This window comes from Apostichopus japonicus, chromosome 13, assembly GCF_037975245.1.
Source record: "Apostichopus japonicus isolate 1M-3 chromosome 13, ASM3797524v1, whole genome shotgun sequence".
NCBI classification, from domain to species: Eukaryota; Metazoa; Echinodermata; class Holothuroidea; order Aspidochirotida; family Stichopodidae; genus Apostichopus; species Apostichopus japonicus.
The window spans coordinates 23,343,004-23,358,734 of NC_092573.1; the positions used below are offsets into that span (position 1 = coordinate 23,343,004).

Below are 15,731 nucleotides of genomic sequence, written 5' to 3' on the forward strand. Positions count from 1 at the left end.
TTTAAGTTCACAAAATCATAATTCCTGGTACAATGATAGATAAGTTCAACAATCTACTAACCAAACCATTTTGCAGCAAGGAATTTTTTTTTTTTTTTAATGTGAAAACTTCACTTATATAAATGCTATGATACAATACGGAACTTGTCCAACTTCGAAACTTTATTAAAATTGCCAGAAGATCTCAAAACGTGAGGCTCAAATTTAAGTGGTCATTAGACATTTCAAAGTGTACTAACAAAAAATGTCAATTTTAATTCTTATTTTTTTTATTCTTTTACTCTGTTGGTGTTTCCTCTGTTTCTCATTTCCTTTTGTCCCCGTTGTCGCCTCTAGACTGACCACCACAAGGCCTTATTAAAACATTATTTACGTTTCTTTCTCAGAGAATCTCGGAGGCTTATGTAAGTTATGAGAGTGACCACCAAAACGAGGGTTAGCTATGCCCCGGACTGTGGTCGACATCCCAGCTGGATGGCCGCCCCTGTACCTTTGTTGACTTCAACAAAAGATTCAACACGCTATTGAGTGGGTGAATCAACAATACATTATGAAACATGCCTTGGATCATATTTATTTCGGGCAGTTATTTCCTGGTCTAAGCTGTCATCATTGACCCGACCACCTGCAAAGAAACTTGACATGCCTATGGTTAACACTTGAAAAAAAGGATGAAAATTTGAGAAATGAACAAAACAAGGAGGTGGAAGGGGGGGGGAGGTGGGGAGGTGGAGGCTGCAGTGAAAACTTATCTGGAACAGCATATTTATAGAAGTATTTCACAGCTCAATGAATTTGGAATAAACAGTAGGGTTCTGTGATCACTTTGGCAGGTATGTATGTATATATGCAGCAGTCCCCAACAATAGGGAGGGAGGAGGAGGGGTGGAGAGGTAGGAGCCCGTAATCCCATAATATTGATATATAAGCTAAAAATATAAACAACAAGGTCTTGTTTACATACTGCATCACAGAGAAGGTACAGCACAGTATCATCTCCTTCCACTTATTATGACATATTTGTTGTAACTTGCAGTGTTCCAGTCATCAAGACATCAATGCACAGTATAATGTTACCTCTTTCTATATGGTAAACAGTAGGTGGGGCTGTCCCTTTTAAACCAGCTTGACTGTCTGCAGAGTTTGTGTGTAATAGACTGCAATAAAACTGGTCAAGAATTCTATAGACTTTGACCATTGCACAATGTTTTCTCAAACACTTTTCTTTTCTTTTCTTTCCCCCCCCCCCCCTCCTTGTAGGTTTATTACAACACATGAGCACTATCTGAGCAGCAAAGAAAATCTTGGCTAGAAATGTTTGAGGATTCAAACCAGTGACCCCACCCAGGATTACAAGCCCTGTACTCAAGCCGACTGAGTTCATGAGTGACTTAATGTGTTGAAATCACTATATATTTTATAGCCATTTCTTTGCTGGGGTGCCAGGCAAAGGCCGTAATTACCTTTACATACCGTGTATCCACGGATCACATGAATAGATTAATTTGATCAAATTTCATGTCAATTATTATTCAGATACTTATTAAAAGAGAAACTTAAACCTTCTTAAGCAGAATACACATCATAACCGTTTAAAAATGCAACAAATGGGATGCGAGGAGCGAAGTATATTTAAAGAAAACCCACACAATTTCAGATTAGCAGACTTCTTTCATTTCCTTGTCTACTAGAAACATTTTCTTGTTGAGAGGTCAATTGGATATGCTGATGAATATTTTATTAAACCAGTGTCAATAATTTTACTGATGCCTCTTAAGATGATCTGATTTGTGAACAATAGTCTGCAGTTTAATCAAATTTGTTCGCATCAATTAGTCAAAGTTACGTGTTTCAGACAGAATTGAGAGAGTCCATGTACCATAACTCAAACCTCTAACTTTTACATCACAAAAGTCAAAGTTTAGTTACATATATACATGTATAGTAAAAGCATAAAGCCAAAACGGCGGAACGAAATGTCAAAGATTTTTCGAAGAATAGATTTGCAAAAATGTCAACTATGTTTATTACAGTATGACATCTACAGCCATTGATATTGTTTGGCAAAAGTAACAGTAACGTTAAAAACTGGGAAATTTGAAGGGGGGGGGGTTGGGAATTTGCACTTTTTGAAACAAATTCTCCACATAAGTACAAAGTATGTTATGCAATTTAATACTTTTCAGAAGTAAAAAAAAACCTTTCAAAATACTTCTTTCTAAGAGCGGCAAAGTTCTAACATATCTTTGATCCCTCTTCACGATATTGTGATGGAAAGTTAATCAATTTATGACGTTAATAATCAACTTCAACATGGACAAAGCAGTTCAATGAAGCTATTTCCTCTGTGACTCTCTTCCAATTGTACCGTTTACACAGACCAAAAAAAATGTGTAACTGATCAATATGAAAGACCACCGTTCTTTGGAGAGAGATGGGGTTAACGTGGAAATGGCTACCTATTCTTCTGTCATAGTGAATTAATTTCTAGTTTCATAGCCAATCGGTTTTCGCTGACAGCATTCTTAAACTTTACCAGCGAGGCTGCCTGGGAATCAATTAACGCTTCCTGTCTACAAGCTCGTGCTTTTTCCTTGGCCACACTTTCTTTCCTTCATGTAGTTTACCCTGATGAATAAACTTGTACTGATGATAGCATCATGACATCAAACTGCTTGAGTTTATAACAAAGTTTTGCTGCTGCTGATGGTTAGACTAGCAGTGGCACATATGTACTGTACCTACAAAGACCTCCTCCCCCCATACACAAATTGCAGAGCAATAGGCCAGCCATTGAAAACCAGTGCCAACTACTGTACAGAATGCTATATGAGTGGGAGCATAATTCATTAACGCTTTGATAAGATATCTGATAGGTAACTGGAGGTATGTATGTGAAATCACTCTTTACATCTTGTTCACATTTGAGAACGCAAGGAGAATCAGGATCCTTTCTCTCCTCGGAGAGGTAACAGAGCCGACCCCGGACGTGTTCACATGTGAGAATGCAAGGTGGATCAACGACAAATGCGAGGACATTATGCAATCACAAAATGGTCATGATGATTGTTTACAGTCCACTGTGAGGGCTTCTTTTCGGATGTTCACAAACCACTTCTTTTGCCAATTTATGAGGAAGAAGAAACGACATTCCAGTTACCAGAGATCTCTGGTCGCATGATACCCCAAGCCACCACACTACAAGACCCTCCCCCAAAACGAGATCAAGATTGTGGGCTCATTAATGTGAACATTAATGATACACTGATGCCAATTTACATGAAATTTGTACCAGATGACCAAGCATACCATGAAGTGGGTATAACGATACAGGGGTCCTACAAATTTTCCGACAGATTCTCATAACTAGACCAATTTATGGAATTCTGCAAAAACGGCTCAAGCTAATGTTTTTTTTTTTTTTTTCGTTTTCGTTTTTTTTCTTCGTTATTAAGAAACATGACACTGGGGAAATTTCATTTTCAGTTTCTCAATGTCTGAACAAAAATGGAAATGTAGAACGACAATTTGCTCTTCTCGACATGAGAAAGCAGTCACGAAGGCGCATTTAAAATTAACCGAGTACCCTGGATCACAGGTCTAGTTCCCCAAAGAAATCACTTTACACTATCATCGTATGCCCAATTGGTTGTCTCGTTTTCTAATAAAATGTTCAGATTTCATCAAAGTATTACTACCTTGGGGACAATTCGTTGCTATTTCAATAGCTGCTTTCGGTTGCACATGTATATAGTCACTCAGTGGCTCGTCACATTGAAGTTCTGCTTGTCCTGAAAACTATGCGTGGGACCTTACCCAATTGTTAAATTTTCACATAAAAAGTTTCATTTTTAAACTCGTCCTTGAGGCTTTCATGAAAAATGGAGAGATGATTCAAATTTTTTAATGATGGCTATAATGGGGGTTACGTCTATAGGACTTTTACGATCAGCAAAACTGAATGTTCTGTATAAATTAACAGAGTGTAATGGGAAGTCCTGTGTTGAAAGAATAAATATATATAAATGGAAAGGAACAAGTTTCTACTCGAATAATATACTGTACGCATTGCATGAAACAGCTCTCTGCATCGTAGACCAATGAGAGAGAGTATTGTGATAATGGGGAGACTGAGCAAATGAAAATGTCATTTTAAAAGCAGTGAAACTTATCCAGGTGTGTATAGCCATTAACAAATTCCCCAGTTGGATACTTGAAAAACAACTTCTTAATTTGGTAATCTCAGCTTGATCAGTTTCAATTTCAACTAAAACAGTTCACTTATGTCTACTGAGTGTGCCTGGAAATAACTGAGGTACTGTATACAGTATATAAAGGATAATTATCTAGTTTAATCTATAGCTAAGTACCTTCTACAGCTTTTGCCATTTTTAACATTCATGTACAGAAGTCTCCAAAACATGTACACACATGTATCATAGGAGTGTTAGCTCAGTGGTTAACGCTGGTGCCTTTCAATCATAAGGTCCCGAGTTCGAGTCACTCCAAGATTAATGTATGTTGTCCAGTTACAGAGTTGTTGACAATTGACGATTCATAATCATGGACGTTAAATATGAATCTAAGAGACTGACTTCTGTCAGCTTGCAGCTGTGATATAAGCCAATGATGGCTTCTTCGCGAGTTCCTGCTTGCTGGAGGATCTAAAATACAATACAATACAATCTGTAGGTTCCATGGATTTCAGAACATACAACGAGTGTGGAGGTGTTGCGAGGAGACAGGTAAGTGAGAAGCAAAGTAAAGCCACATGCTTATGGAACAGAACACAAATGAATGAATGCATTAGTCCTAGTTGAAGATCAGGTACATTATTGCACGACCGTAGATAGCAAAGAGATATGAGAATTACATTCCATTTATAAACATGTTATTAACCAAGTCACTGTGTGTAAATTTAACAGAACAAGGATTTCATACACTACATCATTACAAGTACATACAAACTAAGAGAGTTTATACTGTAAGCAAGTTTGTCAATAAAGAACAGTGCTACAGGAATCATCGGGGGGGGGGGGGGGTGAGGGGGGGCTGTTGGGAGACCCAGATGACATAATGAAATATTTGCCACTCTTGCTTGACCAACGATACAGTTCAACAAGCGAACAATAAAGTGAGTCATTAAAGATGCGAGGCTAGCAAACTTTCATTGACATGCGTGCACGAAGATAAAGAAGGAAGTACCTCAGTGGAAAGTGTCAACATAGTCAAATTATTGATTTCAACTACAGGTGGCATCAATAGTACAAAGGTCAATGTTGCGTTGGAATTGACAAATTGACACCAATCATCACATGTTTATCGAAGTTGGAGATATCTGGTTTAGTTCAAGAGTAAGACCAAATAGCATGACTAGGGAAATGTCGACTATTTCCTTTAATGTATATTCAACATGAAGTCCACAGGAATAATTTAGTGTTCAAATTTGTGCATTATAAAGTATCAAGGTTCTTGTAATCAGAACCTGCTATGCAGATTGGCCCTTGTAATTTAGCAAGTTGCCAATTTTGCATAGCCATTTGCAATGCGATTCCAGATAAAGTTACTCCCTGTGATGGGAACCCGTAATATCTAACCAAATAAATGAAATTGTGTCCCTGATATCACAAATTACACTTTCCCAGTTTGTACACGGGTAGGAACATACAGTATAAACAGAAAGTTTAATTCTAAAATGTGAGCTTGAAAAGGTGTCATACATGTGCAACTATTACTCTGAGATCATCTATATACTATACAATAGAAGTTTTACTGAAGGTATTACTAGCACTGGGTAATGCTTCCATGGTAAGCAACAACTATACAGTTTACCACCTTGTGGCAGAACTTTCCAATGACCCCATCCTTTCAAAAGATGAGAAGGTGGATTTAGTTTAAAATTTCTTCTACAACGATGAACAATTTATTTCCTTTTGGTTTAGCATGGACAACAACCTCACTGTATGTAACCTTAACATATATAGAGATCTGACACACAAGATGGAGCCAGAAATGAAACCCTACTCGGCTTACAAGTACTGTCTAATATTTCAGTTTTCCATTTCTTTGTGCAGAGCTATCCAAGCAATAATGGACAGTCCTGTGATCAAGAAGTTGGTGTGATATTTCTTAGCATCATGGATGTGCCTGCCATGTATCTCAGATTTAACCATGTACAGTTTTATGTATTACTTGGCTAGGGTAATCTATTGATAGAATCATGTTGTACTTTCCAAAAATGAAACAAAACTATACATAAATGTTTACAATAAATATTACAATTCAATGGCCTCAGTTCACATTTGATAAAGAAAAAAAAAAGGGGGGGGGGTGATCAGGAACTTGCACTCTTTCAGGAAAGTAAATCAAGCTGATCCATTGTCTTTATCCCCATGTAACAATAAATGGCAGATGTTTCAGTAAACAGGCAACGTCGGGGTACGGCGGCTATTAAGCACCACCCCCTGTACTGCAGCTTACGTTGCAGATAAGTTGTTATGGAACAACTCCCTGGTTTTACCATGTCCTGTTTGAGAGGATTATAAGGGGATAAAACATCCTCAAGGTGAGGAAGGGAAGAGAAATGAGCGAGGAACCTTAGAGACGGTGCAGGTACATATGAAAGATGAAATACAAGATGGGAGGAGGAGGGATAAACAGAAGAATCCCTTTCTGCACCAGACAATATACAAACGCAGGTGAGGAGACCACACACTGTCGCAGTATCACTGCTCGGTGCTATTTATAAGCAACACATTGATATTTACAGCAAAAAATAAATAAAAAATCATCAAAATGAAAAATCATCAAAATATGAAATATGGTTTGATTCAAGGTAGGTTAATTCCAAACTCCCATCTTCGGTGTATACATAGAACATATACCGTGACTTCAAACTTGCGACGGCAAACTTCTACTGTAACTTATAAACTGTAAGCAAATTCTCTCAATTTTCCGTTAATTTACAAAAGATGATTTTACACTCAAATAAGCACATGAGATCTCGTTTTGTTTGCTGCATGCTCTCCTAAGATCTATTAATAACCAACGCTTCTTCACCTTAACTGTTTTTTGTCTGGTATCGTCATTGATTATTTTTTTTTCCTCTCTCTCTCTCTGTTTGTTTCTTTATTTTGTTCCTAAATTAGCCTTAAAGTGCCCAAAATAAAAAGACACTTGTGACCTATTTTAGAACAAAGAAGAGTGAAATGGAGGCAGTGGGTTTTTTTCTTCTTCCTCCTCTTCTTCTTCTTTTTGAGGGAGTAAAGGCTAAAGAGGTAAGTATCAGATTCTTTTGCAGGGTAATATTTAAGTCATCCAATTTCTTATCTTATCTAACACACTTCCTTCGTCTTTTCTCCTTGTTTTTTTTCTTCTTTAACTTCTTCTACTTCTTCTTCTTCTGCTTCCCTTTTTGAAGCCATTAATTGGTTCAAGGAACGGCGTTGCTTTTTTGATGTATTCTTGTGGACACCAATTAACAGGTTTAGTAGATTGCAGGAGTTATTATATTTTTTTTCCAAGGTGCATCAACAGGCATTAAGATAGTAATAAACTACTTTGTAAAAGTTTGAAAAGGAAATGGTTTTATGAAGATCCCCCATGCCGTCGAATGGAAAATGAAAGAAGCTTGTTGACAGAAATGAACAAATTATAGGCGTAACAATAGTCATCTTGTTAATTTGTTTTATAATGATATGTACAAACATTATCCAAGTGATGACCGATTTATCATCTAATGTGTTGTTTTATAGTCAACAAAGCCCTCCCTACTTCCCTTCCCACCTTATTCCCCCCTTATGCCCTGCACCCTCACGGCACAATATGTTATGGTGAGTCTACTTGCACTACTTACAAATCCTCTGCTTTCTATTTGGAAAATTTGTTAAGTACTTTAGTTTTTCAATATCTACGCCAGTTTCTTTGTTTTTGTGACAAATAAAATTGGCAATCTTTCAATGAATGTTTCTGTTTTTGGTTCACAAAAGTAGTCATTTAATTATGGGTATCCTGAGTAGTTAAAATGAGCAAACTTTACTATTTCCTCTGGCCCACCCACTCAAACATGATTTCTTCTCTGGGGAAAATGTGAGGATGATAGCAAAACACCAAAGTCAAGATCACTCCACTTTCTGACTGGTAGATTTTGAATGAGAAAGTGGGCAGAGTCTCGGAAGTAACAAAATAGGGCAGGGCGCAGGGCTAAAACATTTCCAGTCGCTTAGGTAGATAGGAAGTGCAATTGTAGTTTGGACACAGGTAAGAGAGGAGCGAAGTAAATTTCTGATTTATAAATGCTACCTGACTCTACAAGATATTGCAGCTGATGGGAAGAACATATTTTCCAAGTCTGTTTTGGCAAGTTTTAGCCCATGGATTGCAGTTGGGAGATATTGTGTACATAAACGATGAGCTAGGGTTTCAATTAAAGCTGAAAATATATGTTTTGATGAACTTGCTTACAACTTGGTTATAATATATCTTAAAGTAGAGAAACCACAATGAAAACTTTTGGAGGGTGAAAATGACGAAACTTCTAAACACCAGAGTCACCATACTACACTACACTCATAATACCAGAGTCACCACACTTTGTGTATCCAATGGCAGGGTGAAAGTGAAAAATTTTGAAACAGCCTGGCTATTGCTGTTTGTAGATCTATAGTCCACCTGTAGACAGAGTCAAACTTTATCACAAAAATGTGGTGTTTGTTATCCATAAAATACATTAATTTCAAAACTTTACTCTCTTTCCCAATTAGAAACATTCCTTCATGCCATAAATCATTTCATTGCTAGCAGGAGGTTGATCTCTATATTTCTCTTGAATCCTCAAGTTTAGGAGTAAAATAAGGAAAAAACAAACTTTATGTTTGGAATTAACCCTTAACCTCATCTAACCATGAAAGGCTAAAAATAGCCACCAGAGTAGACAGCCATCTTGTCGTTTTGTACTGCAATGTTACTTTCAATTTTGAACTTTCTTAGAAATGGCTAACATCAGGAGAAAAAATTACCATTCCTTTCTACCTGATCACTAATAAAGAAATTGACCTTACTTGTTGGGCAAGTTTAACTCATGCCTAGTATTTCTTGGCCTAGTTGGAAGTCTTGAGTTTTCAAACATCAAGGCCCAGCAGTGCTGGTTTTCTGTTCTTCCTTTTACTAATTTTTAATTCATATTCAAAACAACAAGTCTGTTATGGTACATAATATATAACTGTACATCACGTGATACTTTCTTTGAAAAATGTATCTATGAAGAGATGTTTACATGAACGAAATCTCCCTCAAGAGGAGGAAATGCAAGAGAAAAGCCGTTGAATCATTTTAACGACTCCATCAACGACCCACCTTGGGGGAGGGGCATGACGGCGACATAACCCATAATACATGAAATAGCGAGGAACAATTGAATTAAACAATCATGACCCGAGCGGCTTTATTCTTTTACTAAGGAACAAATTTTTTCGTCAATATAAGACGATGAAAGACCAAATCACGAATGCCAGTATCTGATGTTTTAGACCGTCTGAACTTTGAAATTTGGGTCAAATAGACAAAACAAAAACCCACTTATCACTGTTTTTATCACCACCAAATCTGTATTTCCTGACTTAGTCCATGACGCTACAGTAGTTCCTTTCTTTTTGTCAGACAACCCAAAAAAGGAAACCTCTGTAGTTTGACCATGTGACAAATGGATCCTTTAAAGTAAACTCACCTACATACCTTCTATTAGATTGCATATATTTATTTCAACATAAATTTATCATAGTAGGCACTTTACAATGTAATCAGATTCCCCAAAACTTTCTGGTCTATTGCCGTTTCCCAAATCTACCTGGCTTTGTAACTGGTAATGTTTATCTCTGCCCCCCCACCCCTCCCATTAACCCTTCCTCCCGGTCAATGCCCATCACCTCTCCCTTTTAATCTACCATTCTTGTAGAAGAGAGCCTAATTCTGGTAGCAAATCTGGCATCACGCTTCTTGTTTTGTTTTGGACATTATTTGTATAATTAGGCTGAGTTTTGGACTTAGTCATCTGGAAAAAGTTCTCTCGATATGCAAGATTAGATTGTTGCATATCAACTTTCCTTTTTCATGTGTTTTTTCATGGTGTTGGTACTTTTAATATGTGATCAGATTTATAAACCCATTGTATCAAGTAGTGTCCAATGTTAACGTGTCAACACACTTGTGGTAGAATTTCATACAGTTTCCAACAGGAGCACAAATTTGGCAAATTCCATAATGCCAATTCCATGTAAAAACTTTCCGGACTTTCTGTTCAACTAAATGTAACTTGGTTGAAGTCCTACACCCCCACCCCTCATACCAACTTACAAGGTTCCCCTTTAATTGTTTTCTTGACTGCTTTCAGAGAAATTTGTCATTAGGGACTAAAATTTCAGTTTGCCTCATCAACGCTGTCAAAAGTAACACTTTTTTAATTGCACTTTTCATTGTGTTCAACTTGCGCTACTAACCATCACAAAAAACTGACGGAGAAGAATCAATTTTTTTTTTTTCGGCGCAGGCCACCGCGTCTTAAGGTCAATATTTTGAGGGAGTCGTCTACAGAGTTTTCGCTCACGATTCTCTGAGTGGCATGAAAATGATCGAGACGACATCGCCAGGGAGGAGAGCTCAAAAGTGCGAAGACAACTCATCAGAGAAATAGGCCATGCCTGACCTGTTTCTCGTGCTTCATTTGACAATTTGCTTATAACCGCTGCTTCAAAGCCATGGGCCTTTGCGCTACTGACCAAGAGCTGTTGTTTTTTTTCCCCCCTTATTTTTCCTGTTTAGAACTTTTGTGTATACATGTACATGTTTTCTTTCCATATTCCCCCTAGGAGGGGAGTCCTGGTAAGGTATATAGCTGGTCTCTAGATGTTAACCACAATGTTTCCCTCAAGTGCATTTACTGCAGGTGTAAAGAGTTGCAACCAATCTTTACAGTAATGCCTGCATGTATGGCTCAGTCAAAAATGTTACAAAACTACTGAATAATTGAATGATTACCTGTCTCCTCACTATCTTTTAACAATCTGGCCTTAAATTACTTTGATAAAGTAAAAGGTGTACAGTACTATGCAGAAAGACAAGAGGCTTGGCGATTCCTTGTCACATTTCACGACTAAACATTACAATTATCGGGTTAATTATATGCTATAAATTAAAGAACCAAGGAGTGTCTACATCTCTGGGGTCGAAAACATGTCAATCTCAAATTATACACTTTCTTATAGTAGGTACACACACGTATTAAATGATATCCTTAAAACTACAAAGTGTGCCACCCTTGAGCAAAGGATTACAGTCACCAACTTTTACCCAATTCATACAAAACATGACCTTTGACTTCTGACACATATTCACTACTTTTCACCACTCCCCCAGCTATTATTTTAAAATCTAGCCTCTAACGAAATCACCCACCCCTATTTTACCTCAAATCTAGAATATGACTAGCAATTTTGAATTTCATTGCTTTGACCATAGCTCTTAAACTGTGCTTCCAGCTACCATTGATTGAGACACCGTATTTGTTACCTACACCTTCAACCTAATTCAGCCAATAAAATAAGGGTCAATATGTTCAGTAGTATGCTGACACATGTGGTGCAATGCCAAATTTCAGTACAGACTATATATACTGTACAGTATGACTGTGAGAACAGAAACACACTATTCAAGTCACTTAGCCGGGCCTACTATACTTTAATAGTATAAGCACCAAGGGCAAGGCCTAGCCTAATTTGCATAAATTTAAAAGAGAACTTTGGAACAGAGCTGTAATTGTTGAAACTGTTAAAATTGTCAACAAGTAGGGTCACTTTCTAGCTGGATGAAACTTGAGGCCTTATATTGGGCAACATAATAATATACTATAATACAAATGTCACAGAACATTTCAGTTTAACAGTCAGGTGAGTGAGAAACACCTGACAATGGGAGACAGGTTAGAAAGACTAGTAACAAACTAAGGCAAGCAGCTACAGTACCTTAAATATATATACCCACACGTTTAGATCAATGGCCAATCCATGAATAAATGTACGCTTTTTTTCCCAAATTACTACAAAATTGGAGCTGTGTCTTGTTAAATACAACAACAGATCAAGAATTTAATTTAAATCAAGTATCCCTCTTGAGTGCCTGAGGCTAGCATAACAAATTGATCACAGCTACTATCAACACAAGGTACACAAGTTTGTGTGAATAAATTTGAGAAACAATTTGCACAGTAAATGTCAGCAAACACCTATACAGTACACATTAAACAGGTCTGTACAACTCCTGTACCCATGGAGCCTCACACAAATGGAAGCTCAGCACTCTCGGTGGACGGTCAAATCATTGTTTTACCGTCCCTGAAACCTTACGACCACCAATTATGCACGCCACTGACAGAATATGATTTCCCATAGCTTCTACATCACTAATTTTCAATTTCCAATTATCATTAGCATCCTTCCAGAGAGGAACCCTGCTTTGCAGGCCTAACGTACCTTGTTGTAAAGTTTAACAGCTCTTCGGTTACAGCCAATCTGTGCTATCGTATGATTAACAAACTGTGTCACCACACTTTAATATGTGTGTGTGTAGATGTATGATCCTTTTTTTTGTAGAAACCAACCATGCAGCAGTTATAGTTCGACCAGGGTGGCAGTATGGTTGCGGAAATGGACATGTGCCAAGTGTGTCCTACGTAGTACTGTATGTCTTGTGTGCAGACTGAAGGAACATCACAGCGACAGGGCAGTCTAACAGAACTTGACTTTACTTAGAGCCAGACTCTATCTATCAAGTGGCAAAAACAACTTGTTTTGATGCTCAACAAAAACAATAGTTTGGACTTTACACAGACATCAATATTCTGCTGAAATTGTTTTGTCTTAACCGCCCCCCCCCCACCACATATCAAAAAATTAAATCAAATTACATGTATACCCAAGCAATCCAAATTTAGCAATTAAGTATATCTCTCTGATAAAGAGTCAACAGAAAATTCTAAAGATAGTTACTTTGAAGCTAAATTAAGAACATTAAATATTGACTTTTTACAGCAAACAATGAGATTTATAAGCAAGAATCCTCATCAGGAGATGACGGAACAGGACTCGGCTAATCGTAAGTGACAAGGGTCACTGACACATATTTGACAAATCCTTAAAGACGATAACCTATTCGAGCTTAACATACATGTCCTGTATGTCTTGCATTAACACTGATCCCTAAACAGATTTCTTAGCCTGATAGTTATATCTGTTATATCTGCTGCTATGCTAGTCCCAGCCGTTTATCAGTGGTTAATGATATCTTGTCACCTTCGACTGTGACGTCAAGTCATTTTTCCAGGCCGTTGCCTTTTAATCCTGATTAAATCTGCCTTTAAATACCAGACTACTCTTTTTTTTAACTTCTATTCCTTACTTTAGAAACTATGTTGAGTACTTTAGCAGGTAGAGATCTGTGTTACTGATATGCTGCCAAGTTGCCAACAAAACAACTATTTCATCAAGCAATGCTCTAGCTATCTGCTGAAATGACAGGTTAAAAAAAAAAAAAACAACTGTTCTACCTTTTTGACCCACTCTTATTCGTGCACGAAGCAATGCCGACAATTTTAAGGGTTTTAACCTAATGTACCAACATTCTTGGCTTGTTACATACTCTTGACTCAATTTTATATATCCACAAAAGCTTGTGCATGGCATAGATTTTAGGCATAACAGTGAGAGTACTGAGGTCTTGAAGGGACAGGTAAGCAAGACAACAGAGTTAACATACAGGCCTGCACTGAAATTTATTTTGCACGAGCTGTCAAAGAATCCTTCCAAAACGCTCTAGATTTGCAATAAAGATTTTGTTTTAAATAAGTGTGATTTTCACATGAAGTTATGACATTCCCCTAGAATTCTAGAAGGGAACATGGTAAGACGATTACGAATGACCATTTCAATGTTTGTCTCATTTCAATCCACTAAACATCGCTGGGAGTCAGGACATGTTTAGGTATCATGACCTCTGACATGCCAACCAATTAGGAGCGCTAGTTTTGGTTAAAAAAAGGAGGTCTTGTTACCAAGAATGGTCTAAGCCCTGCATAAACCTAGACAAGTCATATGTGTAGGAATGGTAGATTTGGAAGAAGAGGGCAGTGACCCTGAGAGGGTCATTGATTGGGGGCTGGGGGGGGGGTCAGTGCAAGAATGTTACCAGACTAGGGTAGATTGGAGTGCATATGAGACAGGTAAGAGCTAGGAGAAAAAGTAAATCCTAATAACAATGATTTTGACTCAAAATTGCCAGGATGCACAGGTCAATTCAAATCATGCTAACCACAAGTCGATCCAACCTTTTGACTATTATGAAGATATATGCATGTTTGCATTTCATAACTCTCATGTGGTCAGTGCTACTGTTTGTTAGCTTTACAGTTTTGATAACTCACTTCACTATCATTGCCGAGGCTATCATCAAATCTGTAGACAGGATAATTGCACTGTAGGGTTCTCATCTGATCACCTCTCACTTAGCGAGAGATTATTTAAATCCACCAAAAAAGAATAATCCCACAAATTCATTGCGCTCACCAAAAGCAATATTTACCACTACTTGAGACACTTAACCACTCAATCTGTTACTCAGCTACGTACGACTACAGGAGCGATGCTGTCACTCATCAATACAAAAACTTGTAGCATCTTTTTTTAGGGAAATTATTGGTGCTTGCTCTAAGTGGGGTAAAAATAACTCTGGCGTCTGAAATAGAAAGCTCAGCTGGAAACATCATGGACCGCCTGTACTTATACTAGTACAGAGACAGCCAGCGACATGCCAACGATATGGAATGCAGGCAAAAATATTGCTGCAAATACTTCCAGTCAACAAAAGCTGACGGGTATTCTCTCCTGCCATGTATCGTGACCCAAATACAATGAATGAAACCGAGACATCCATGACATGCCAACTATGAGCGGCATTTCTAATGCTGACTCTGTCGTCATGACGACAACTTCACACCTGCTAACGTTCTCACATGCCTTTCAGTGTGGAAGAATGCAATTTACTATTGAACCAGCGCAATAAACATGGAATGCCATGGTTAATTTTCCTCGCCTCTTCTTTTCCCCCCCTTATAAAACCATGCTACGCTCATTTTGTAAACATGCAACTCATTTTACATGAAAGATACAGACACACACACACACATACTCACACACCAGAAAAAAAGAAAAGAAAAAAAAAGGAGTACACAATGGTATTTTACAAATAATTGGAAGGGAATTAAAATCAATGCTTCTTTGTCAGTTGAGTCAATAATATACCAGTCAACATTTGTAAGAAAGTGTAGATGAACTCTTGGGGTAGAGCGACAAACTGCCATGGGCATTGTGTTTTTCATGGTGCAAAATACTCCGGTGGCAAATGATTGGGAAATGACCGCTACTACCAGCGCTAGTTTTGAAGCACACCGTCAGTTTGTCAACCATGGAAAAATCCGGTTCATAACTCGCCAAACAATTTAAATCTATTGTTACTGCCCTGTAAGGTTACAGACTAACTGGAGTAAAAGCTATTGTCATTTTGCCTTGATCATGTGCCAACTTTTTGGCAACTACCAACAGATTGTGTTTTTTTGGCTGCTTAAATTACATTTTCAAAGGTTGAATTCCTCACTACTATACCAAACCTACGATTCAGATCACAACAGT

General features: G+C 37.7%; 1 protein-coding gene across 5 annotated transcripts in view; it reads right to left on the minus strand.

Moving 5' to 3' along the window:
• LOC139978435 (myocyte-specific enhancer factor 2C-like) overlaps positions 1-15,731 on the minus strand; it is a 96,948-nt gene that overhangs the window by 74,562 nt on the left and 6,655 nt on the right. Inside the window, exon 1 of one of the 5 annotated variants that reach the window (XM_071988654.1) lies at positions 12,522-12,803. The exons of the other annotated variants lie outside the window; for them this stretch is intronic. The gene's annotated coding sequence lies outside the window, so the exon portion shown is untranslated. Of the gene's footprint in view, positions 1-12,521; positions 12,804-15,731 lie in introns of those variants that run through there. 5 annotated transcript variants of the gene reach the window in all.